The sequence below is a fragment of the Chinchilla lanigera genome, unplaced genomic scaffold (assembly GCF_000276665.1).
Source record: "Chinchilla lanigera isolate Chin_1 unplaced genomic scaffold, ChiLan1.0 scaffold00035, whole genome shotgun sequence".
NCBI classification, from domain to species: Eukaryota; Metazoa; Chordata; class Mammalia; order Rodentia; family Chinchillidae; genus Chinchilla; species Chinchilla lanigera.
In genome coordinates this window covers 13,708,163-13,718,101 of record NW_004955436.1, presented here as the reverse complement: position 1 = coordinate 13,718,101, position 9,939 = coordinate 13,708,163, and the positions used below count along the sequence as shown (strand labels likewise).

The 9,939-nt window shown below is 43.1% G+C and overlaps 1 protein-coding gene across 7 annotated transcripts in view; it reads right to left on the bottom strand.

The window, feature by feature from the left end:
- Positions 1–7,736, bottom strand: part of Eya4 (EYA transcriptional coactivator and phosphatase 4) — a 272,014-nt gene extending 264,278 nt beyond the window's left edge. For 2 of the 7 annotated variants that reach the window (XM_013516665.1, XM_013516664.1), the window contains exon 1: positions 7,295–7,733. The gene's annotated coding sequence lies outside the window, so the exon portion shown is untranslated. Of the gene's footprint in view, positions 1–7,294 lie in introns of all 7 variants that reach the window. The other 5 variants (XM_013516661.1, XM_013516663.1, XM_013516668.1 and 2 more) reach the window with 5 other exon arrangements.
- Between the last annotated feature and the right edge of the window lie 2,203 nt (positions 7,737–9,939).

The following is a 9,939-nucleotide window of genomic DNA, read 5'->3' as shown; positions in this document are numbered from 1 at the left end:
TACCAGAGAAAAAAAAAAAAAAAAAAAAAAAAAAGAAAGGCATGTCAAACTCTAAGACACTGAAAGCCCAAAAGTCTTCAACATTATACAAAGTAGGAAAAAGCCTATGTATCCTATAAGTTTTGCATCCATTGATTTTTGCAAGAACAGCAATACTGACAGTGAAAACACAATTAATAAGCATTTTCATATGTCCAGAATTTTCCTAAGTATTTTTATAAACAACTACATTCAATAGTTAGTAATATAAAATTTAAATTTCTGGTAGCTCAACTAAGAAAAATGAAGCAGCGTCATCTTAACACCTAATGTTTATGGAAAACATTTCAAAAGAAATAGTGTTTTTGACAGCTTTACTGAGGTTTGCACTCTTAATAGTTACCCAAAAGAAGGACATTTGAATTTACTGAAAGACCTACAAAAGGAAATGTGAACGTGACTCACCTACCTTATGATTAAGTGCAGCTAGAATTCCTTGAGTCATAACCATACAGGAGTATACATTTCCATTCAAATCTAAAAATTCAGTGAAAAGAATTCACTAACATAGAGATCTGTTGAATCCCCATGTCATTAACACTTTCAAAATACTGACCCCATTAAGTTAGAAATATTCAGTCTCTTACTCAGAACATCTGAGTCTTTTCAAATTCTTTATTGTTAAGAAGTTCAAAGCCAAAGGTGAAAGACAATGAACAGCTCATTCCACAGCATAAACACAGAGGTCCCAGAACTCTGTGTATGAGCTTGTGGAGATTAAGCCCTCCACATACGTAGTACACCTGCTCGATTAAAGAGGGAATGTAAAGTTTAATGCTGTTGCTTCGTGAGTTGAATTAAACTCAGTATGAATGCAAAGGAGAAAAGATACTCCAATACAACCCTTTGCATATGCATGCTCTACTGTGTTCCTTCAGACCTGAAGCTATGTGTGGGAACATTTTGATCAGTTTTTATGTTCTCAGAGTTAAAAATGAGGTAAAGCTAAAATTTAATTAGCGAGAAAATATGACTTCTATGCAAGGGAATAGATAGACCTGTAGCTGATTTGTCATGTGCAGAGATGCTCCATGCTATTTAAGAGTTTGTAGGGTTTGTTTATTTGTAGATTTGTTTGGAAATGGAGACAGAGCTGCAAAGGTTGGCCTGGAACTCCTAGGCTCAAGCAATCCTCCTGCCTCTGCTTCTTGAATACCTAGAATTACGGGTACAGGTCGTCGCTTTTTAATGATGGCACCCCAGCATGCTAGATCAGGTATACTCTGAGTCAACTGTTTCATGAAAAGATTTGATGAAAAGAGTATGAATCATCTCAAAAGAGTATGAATTGTCATGCTTTTAAAGAACGTTTGCAAAGAATTCAGGGGGCAGCACTGGAAGGGCATCTGGCCGCCCATTCCTGCATCAGGCAGAGCAGTGGCACATTTCTTTCTGCACCGAGCAAATCACCAACTTCCCTTGGAATAAAGGGGGGAGGTGGCCAAATACACAACTAGAAAAATTGAAAATCACTATTTTCCTGAAAATTACTTTACAGTTTTAAAACAGGTTATTCACAGGTTCCCCCAGAGAAAAACCTTGAAACTACCAAGTCTGTTTACCATAAATTGCAATTATTTCCAAAAGATGGATGATCCCGTTAAAATTTCAGCCACCTCTAAAAATCCATTAAGCTCTGTGTAACACCTCATTCCTTATTAGTTGGTTCAACATAAAACTGTAGATTTAAGATTTCCAACCAGCATTCAGGCCCAAAAGAACAACAAAATTGTATATTTATCCAAAAGATAAACCTGGAAAAGCAAAGTGAAACGTTGCAAAGTCAAATATTCCTAAGAGTAAGTTTCTGATGGTTGGTGAGTAATGCAGAATGTTTCTCCAAGTTCATTCACTTACGTCCAATCTTCCATCAAATTTTTGGCTATTTAGGCCAACCACTTGTTCAATGTCACTTAACATGTATTTTAAAATACTTTAAATTTTTTACCTAAATATTTTTGTGGTCTTGTCTTTAACAATATTACTCCTGAAATTATAGGTTTAATATGACATTTAATATATTTTTCTAACATCTAGTTATCCCTAGACAACTAATAATATAAAGGTAAAATGTTTGTGCACCAGTTAATAAAAATTCTCATATATGAGAGGTGGGGGCCATCTGACTAGCACAAGTCTTAAGGATAAGGGTACAGGGGTCAACTGGGAAGTTAGGATCCTTACTCCACCCTCCAGCTTGACTGGGTCTCAGCTTCCTTATCTGTAAAATGGAAATAATAAAAGCCCTAATTTATGGAATAGTTGAGAAGATTAAAATTATCTAATCCACATAAAATATTTAAAACATATCTGACATAAAATAAATCCTCACCAAATATTAGTTTAGGATGTTATAATGATGATAGTGTCTCATGATATGCGGATGAGTTACCAGACAGAAAAAAGTTACCACACAGTCTGAAGACTAACTCAAGTATTGAACATACCTCAGGATATGTATATACTTAAAAAAATATACCTAACATATAAAATTTTAAGATGGATATTTTATGCTGGGAGGACATAACTTCGTTTTGGAAATACTTGAATATGATAATGGCAATCAATCAGACTTTGCCTAAAAATCTAAACCCATAAAACTACATGTGGGTAAAGTTTTAATGTCTTAAAATGACAATCCAGATTTTTCTTCCAAATGTACATTGAAATAAATTTCTGTACTGTTTATTAATAAAAATTTTAAACGTTAACGTATTGTAAAAATATTTTATAGGAGGAGAAATTCTGATATTTTACTATGGTGTCTTTCTTCATAAGCCAGGCACCGAAATCTCAGGGTGACAAAAGGGCCAGACCAGCACTGAGTGGTTTCAAATATCAAGCTATACTATGATGGCAGTGCTAAGATCAATTAGCACCTTTCTGTAACAGGAAGGGTTACAGTGAGGCTCAAGGCGCACTCTGACACTGTCTGAAACCACCATACCAATGTGGGTTCGATCGCTCAGAATGTTTTCTATTATTCAGTTCATCATGTTTATCATCTCTTTTTCTGGAAGAAGGAGAGGAGTCAGGGGAACAGGGAGAGTGCTCTCTTCATTCTTAGCGCCTCTCTCCTAGTAAATCCCTGGATGGAGAAGGGTGAGAATCAGGAGCTGCAGGTTTACGTGACTTATCACCGAAGCATACCCAAACGTGCAGTGCAACATTAGATGACGGTAATGTTTACAAAGCCTTCAACCCTCCTGAAAGCATTTAAAGATCTGACGCTTGTTTATTTTCTTCCACTCACTGGAGATCAAGTTAAATGACACCAAGTTTGGCTCTATGTCCATTTTAATGAATATTCACTGCTCCCCCACAGTAAAACAGTTCTAACTGCAGCACACAGCACTGTACATACTGCAATTAAATACACCATTGCAGCTCACCCATCTGGAGGGCAAATGTTTGAAAAAGCAAGTCCTTTCTCAACGCACTAGGAAAAATTCATGAGAGAAGCAGGTACCTGCACGCCATCCATTGCCCCTGGTGTTGATTTCCTTCACCTAGTAACCATTGTAATAAAATCCCCCAACTGTATTTCTGAATACAATTAGTTTAAGATACTCTACTGAGAGGCACATTATAAGAATTTAGCATATGTAAGGATAATATCCGTTTGAAAAAGAAACTGTCAGGATTATATTCTCACTGAAAAAATACCAGGGTGTCTGATAGAGGCTTGCTCTGCTCTTCAATAAGAGGATTCAAACGGTCTCCCACTTTCGATAGCATACTTTTCTATTTATTGCTTAAATGAATGATCTGAAATATTTACAACCAGACAGTACCTAATTTTAGGTTTTAAGTGCTTTAACAGCTCCGTGAAATATGATCAGCAGCTGCAACACAGAACTATGGTGAATAAACTCCTTATAAAGGGGGGCCTGTTTTTACTGAATACTCAGTATTCTTGCATTTACCTAATAGAAAAAAAAAAAGATAATGAAAAACCATAATAAATACTTACATTCTTAAATTACTTAACACTTCACTAAGTCTAGAAAAGGATTATCTCCCCTCTTTTTGAATTCTGAGTAAAACGTGTGCAGTTTCACCGAGTAGAATAAGTTTAATTTTAATATCTAAATGTTAGGGTGTGAATTTTCCAACATCTTAAACTTTTATATTAATACTTGTAGGTTTTCTACCATTCTACTTTTCTAAAAGGTCTGGATAATTTAATTCCAATGTGTAAAATAAAATAATGAAGTATCAGGCCACATAAATGTATTTTTAGCTACGACATCAGTCATTTAGCACTTGCAACAGAGACTGAAAACATGAAACAGGATACTCTATTTCCCATGGCTATGTCAAATTTATTTACACCCCAAATCACAATATAAATAAAAGAGAAACTCTTAGAAATGGATAGCTTGCTCTTCATTTTTTAACCCAGAGAGGTTTTTATAAAAAGAAAAAAACAAATAATTTTATACAAATACAAATGACAAATCACTCATCTGCCAGTCTCCCCTGAGAAAAGAAATTTTTATGCAAAGACAATTTTTTTCATCTGGCTTCTAGAAATCCTCTACAATTCCACTTCTCCATTACTTAGTAACTGTTATTTCTTTTTACACAAATCTTAAGAGTTTTTAGACACTCAGGCTTAAACATACTACTTGACACGAATATTACTTATGGGTATATATAACTATTCTAGAGATGAGAAATTAAATCTCCAATATTTAGTAAAATAAAATCTAATAAAAAAGAATGGAGTGAATTTTTTGTGATAATTGTGAAACAATCTTTAAGACAACCTTAAAATATTGAAGTGTATTTATTTTCAGGCAGTGTACAAAGGAAAATAGGCTTTTGAAAGTCACATTGATTTAGACCTTCACTTAGTAGAAAAGACAAGGACACACACATACTAATAATAAGAAATTTCCAGCTAATCTAATTATGTTGCAAAGCTATTATTACCAAGGACTCTCCCGTTCTTGTATAGTTACTTCTAAAAAACTGGTTAACTTTGAATGACCTGCAGTTTTTAATCAGGTGGAACAAACTATTTATATGGTTTATAATAACAATAAAAATGAGTGTAGTTATATCTGCGGTCTCTATTATTGCTATAAAACTCAGATTCTGGCAGTGTCGCTCCACACCGAGAAGTTTGTCTGTTGTTACTACTGTTTTTATTTCTTGGGATAATGTTATTTTTAAAAGTACACAGTCTGAATGCAGTCTCTTAAAACACACCCTACTAGGAATCAAACATTTTGTTTCGGGATTTTCTCCCTGCTTCCTTCCTTCATTGTTCTGGTTCTTCAGGTGTAAGCGTGACATATTTTCAAAGTCAAAAAAAAAAAAATTTAAAAGATCGTGTCTTTGTTTAAAACCAAGCTGTAACTGGGAAACATCACCCAGTATAATTCGTGTCCCAAGAAGGCCTTAAAAATAAATACACAAAAAGTCAGATCAACAAATAAACAAACAAACAAAAAAACAAACAAAAAAAAAAAAAAAACACAGGCAACTTTCAGCGCTGTCATTCCCTTAGGTGGAAGTGAAACTTCAGGAGCTGCGGCCGGCCGAGCCTGCGGTAGCTGGGCGCTCCTGCGCCTCCCACCCGAGCCCTGCGGGAACCGGAGCGAAACTCGCAAGCGCCCGAGGGTGCAAAAGTGGCCGCTGCTGAGAACAGGAACAAAATGCCATAATCGAGAAGATAGATTTCGCTCCAACAATTACGTTGAGCCCAGGGTGCCAAGCCAAAAGGGGTAAGGGAGAAAGAAAACTGTTAAGTATGAGCTCTTAATGTGAAACCCAACCTGTGGGTCCTCTGAGGTATCAGATTTTGGAAGTGTCTGTAATGACAGCCAGGAAAGCAAATTAATGGCCAACAGCCCACTGGGCTTGAACACGAGAGTCCAGTTACCTCCTCATAGATCAAGTACGCAACACACACGCACACGAAGGTGCTCCACGTGGAACTGCTCGGAAACCAAAACACAAGTCCCGGGCGCGACGCTGCACGCTGGCAGAAGGGACAGAGGACCTGCACCTTCCCAGCTGCCCTTGGGTTCCTATTCCTGAACAACACTCGCACCCGCTCGGCAGGGACGGGGAGAGGCGCCAGGGACCACAGAAGGAGCAGGATTCTCAAAGGGAGCGCCTTCCACGCGCACTGTCCCCCAGAGCGAGCGCAAACCCAGTCCGCTGTTTCTGGACGCGCAACGCGGACCGCGTGCTGGCGAAGTGAGACACTACCACCCCAACTAGAGAAGAGAGGACAAAAATTCAGCTGCGCTCTCGGGGTTCCCCAGATGCTCACCCACCAGGCTTGGTTCGCAAATTCCCTAATCGCCCTCGAGCTATTCCGAATTTGTATACAAAGAAACGGGGCGGGGGGGGGTAATCTTTAAAGTGACACCAAAAGAAAGTTTGGGTTGCTGCGTGGCATAGAATAAAACAAACGCACACGCTGTCTACTTCCAATTCCACTTCACCATTCAAAGAAAGGAAAGAGAAAAAAAAAGAAAACTATTTCAAGTCTCACAGCGTCCCCAGACCCTGACCCAGCAGGCTGTGAAAGCAGAGAAAACCTGCTCTCCCCAGCCAGGTCCCTTCGCTGGCAGAAGCTAGAATCCCTCCAAGGCATCCGCGTCCCGAGCCAATGAACGCGACTCCTCTGACTAGGCGCCTCTAATTTCACGGACCCTGGCAAACGGTGGAAGACATTCGGTTCACCCCACATGAAAACGATTCAAGTGGGATCGCCGCAGTTTAAAGCCCGGTCAGTGCCAGAAGGTACACCCGCACCGGCAGCCAGACAACCCCGGCGCCTGGGGCCCTCCGGGGACTCTGGGTCAGCATCCTCGCGCCTGGGCCGCCTACCGGGTCATCACCAAGTCCTAAGCCACAGAGGGCGAGTTTAGCGGAGACCCTGGCGCGCACGGCCCTGCGAGGCTGGGGTGGGTGCGGGAGTGAGCCTCGCAAACCCTTTCAGCCCGGGGCTCTGCGGCTCCGCAGGGGACTGACCCGCTTCTAGGAGACCCTTGGAGAACCGAGGCGTCCTCCCGGGTAGGGCACACCGCTGCATTTCCAGAGGTCTGCGCCTGGGAAAGAGACGCCCGTCCTCGCCGCCCTCCTCCCCCGACTCCAAAGCCCGCGCACTGTCCCATTGGGCTCCGGGGCCCCAGCACAACCGCGCGCGCTTCTTAGGAGAGCCCTGGGGGCTCCTTTAACTCCAGACTCCCGCGGGCTCCTGGGCCAGGGTTGGTGGAAGAGGGCCACTCACCTCGCGTCGCCCGGGCCGCCTCGGGATCCCCAAGTTCTAGTGTCCGTCTGAGCCACAGTTCTGCGCGTCGATCCTTAGGTGTTTAGTCTCGCTCCTTGCAATGTCTAAGTTTCCCCTTCGCGCTGTGTCTCTGGTGAAAACAGGACATCCCCTTTGGTCACCCCCCCCCCCAACAAACAGCGTACACAAACGGGGGAGCAACGGGGCGTGGGGCCAGCTGGCTGCGAGAGGGAGGAGGAGAGGAGCCCAAAGTCTGCACCGGCGACCCGGGAGAAAGCAGAAGAAAAGGCGAGGAGCGCGCGCCCGGCCGTGGCCCGCACGCCCCAGCTTTTCTCGAAGCTCCTTCCCCCTCCGAGGCAGCGGCCACTTCACGCAGACAGGGTGGAAGTTTTGCGCGGAAGCCGGGAGCCGCCCGAGCGTGCGCCCCGCGGCGGGCAGCCTGGCACTGCGCGCGGAGTGGGGGGAGCACGTCGCCGCCGGCGACTTGGGGCTCGGGAGGCCGCCGGGTGCGCGGGGGGCGGGGGCGAGAGCTGGACCGGTTCTTTTTTTATTGGAAGTTGGGAGAACGCCTGTTGTCATCGTTTGCGGTCTCGCGTGGGGACCGCCCGGGGCCTTGGGGCCCTGGGTGTCCCCGGTGGCGCCGAGGTAATCTCCGCGCCGCCCCCTCCCCGCCCCCACCCGGCCTAGAAGACCGCGCGGCCTCGGGGCTGAGGAGGAGGGACCGGCGCCTCGCGCCCCTCCCCGCGAGGGAACCACTGGCTGTCCCCACCTGCTGCAGTGGGCCAGCGCCGGACTTGCCTGAAACTGCCGCTCCCGGGCTCCGGAGTGCAGGCCACTGCGGGCCCCCTGCCGGACTCATTGTCACTTACCCCGAGGGAGGAGACGGGACTTCGCCTACTTGCAAAGAGGCAGAATAAAAACCAACCCACACCCGACTGAGGCGCTTTCTCCGACCGAAGGAAATACTCTTTTTCGTGGAGATGTGTGCTATGAGCACCAAGCAGTCTGCAGACCGGCTGGGCTGGGAAGGGCCTGGGCCCCTCCCAGCGCTGGGTGCAGGTACAGGCATCCCTCCCAGACGCCCAAAGGTCATGCAGCAATTCCTGACTTCCAAGGCAGCGTCCCAGCTTCCACAGGCACATTGCTGAAATGACATTTCGAGCCCAAGCCTCCTGCGTATGCGTTATGTTTCTGTGTAGGACTTTATATTCTAGATGCAGCCATAGGACCGTCACACCCAGGGGCCCGCGGCAGAGGAAGGCCGTGTATTTCATATGCATTTAGTCACAGTTGCCTTCTATTGTCTATTTCAGCAGCATCTTCTTTGTTACACGATAATGTCTTTTTATTTTCAGAATTTACTGTTAGTGGCTATATTGATCACTTATGGCACATGTGAGTTCATTTTTCACGACAACTCTGTGGTGGTCTTTGTGGTTAAGACTGTGTAAAAGATGAGGAGACCGGGGCTGGGGATTTAGCTCAGCGGCAAAAGCGCCTGCCTGGCAAGCGCAAGGTCGTGAGTTCGGTTCCCGGTACCGGAGAAAAACCAAAAAAAAAAAAAAGATGAGGAAACCAAAGCCTAAAGAAACCTAAGTACCTTTCCCAAAAACAAACCCAGAGGACTAGAAGCAAAAAGCCCGAGATTCAGTAAGTAGCACTGCACATTGCCTTAGGTATGGCCTCGAAGATAACAAATTAACCAACAGAAATTACCCCCATTCAAAGAAAATTTAGTTTTATTATCTTATTAGTTAAATTATATGCTGAAAAAAAATGAGAAGAATGATTTTATCATCCATTTCAGGTTGACCATAAGCAAGTAATATGAATCCTCTCACTTTGAAAAGGAAGACACACTATTAAATACTTACAGTTTCAATTAAGTTGTTAATGAATCAGGCATTATGTAGAATTAAAAGGGCATGGAAAAAATAGGGTCATAAATTAAACTGATAAAGGTAGTTTCCCTGGTCTCACAACTTACTGAGTGTTCCTCTCTGCAGATTCATAGTTCTAAAGGCAGAAAATGTTCTGATGGTGGGTTTGCAGCAAGTGGGATTTGGAGATGGTTGAGAACATATTCTGGCCTAAAGAGGAATGCTAATTAATATATAGCTAAGCAAAAATAGCAGGGGGAAGGTTTGATTAATTTCTCTACTTTAGCCCAGTGAGAAACTAAGGGTTAAGAATGTTTAGCAGTTTCTTGCTAAATAAATGACCTGGGATTCACACCAGCCTTGACGTAATACCAAAGTCTACGCTCAGCCTCTTCTATGCTATTAGTAGCAATAGCAGTAATTGTGGTCATGATTTTTAATACAGTCATGGCGGTCATGATCTTTTATACAGTTATGGCGGTCATGATTTTTTTAAAATATATATTACAAACTAAATGCTTAATTAAAATGTGAATCATTCAGTGTCTGAGAGCTGTGTGGCACTAGCAAATATCATAGATGAGTTAAGACCATGCTGAATTTAACAGCCTCTTCAAAAGTCCACACCTTGGGGGCTGGGGATTTAGCTCAGCGGCAAAGCGCCTGCCTGGCAAGTCAAGGTCATGAGTTCGGTTCCTGGTACCAGAGAAAAACCAAAAAAAAAAAAAGTCCACACATTTTTAATCTTGTTTTAGTATAAAGCAT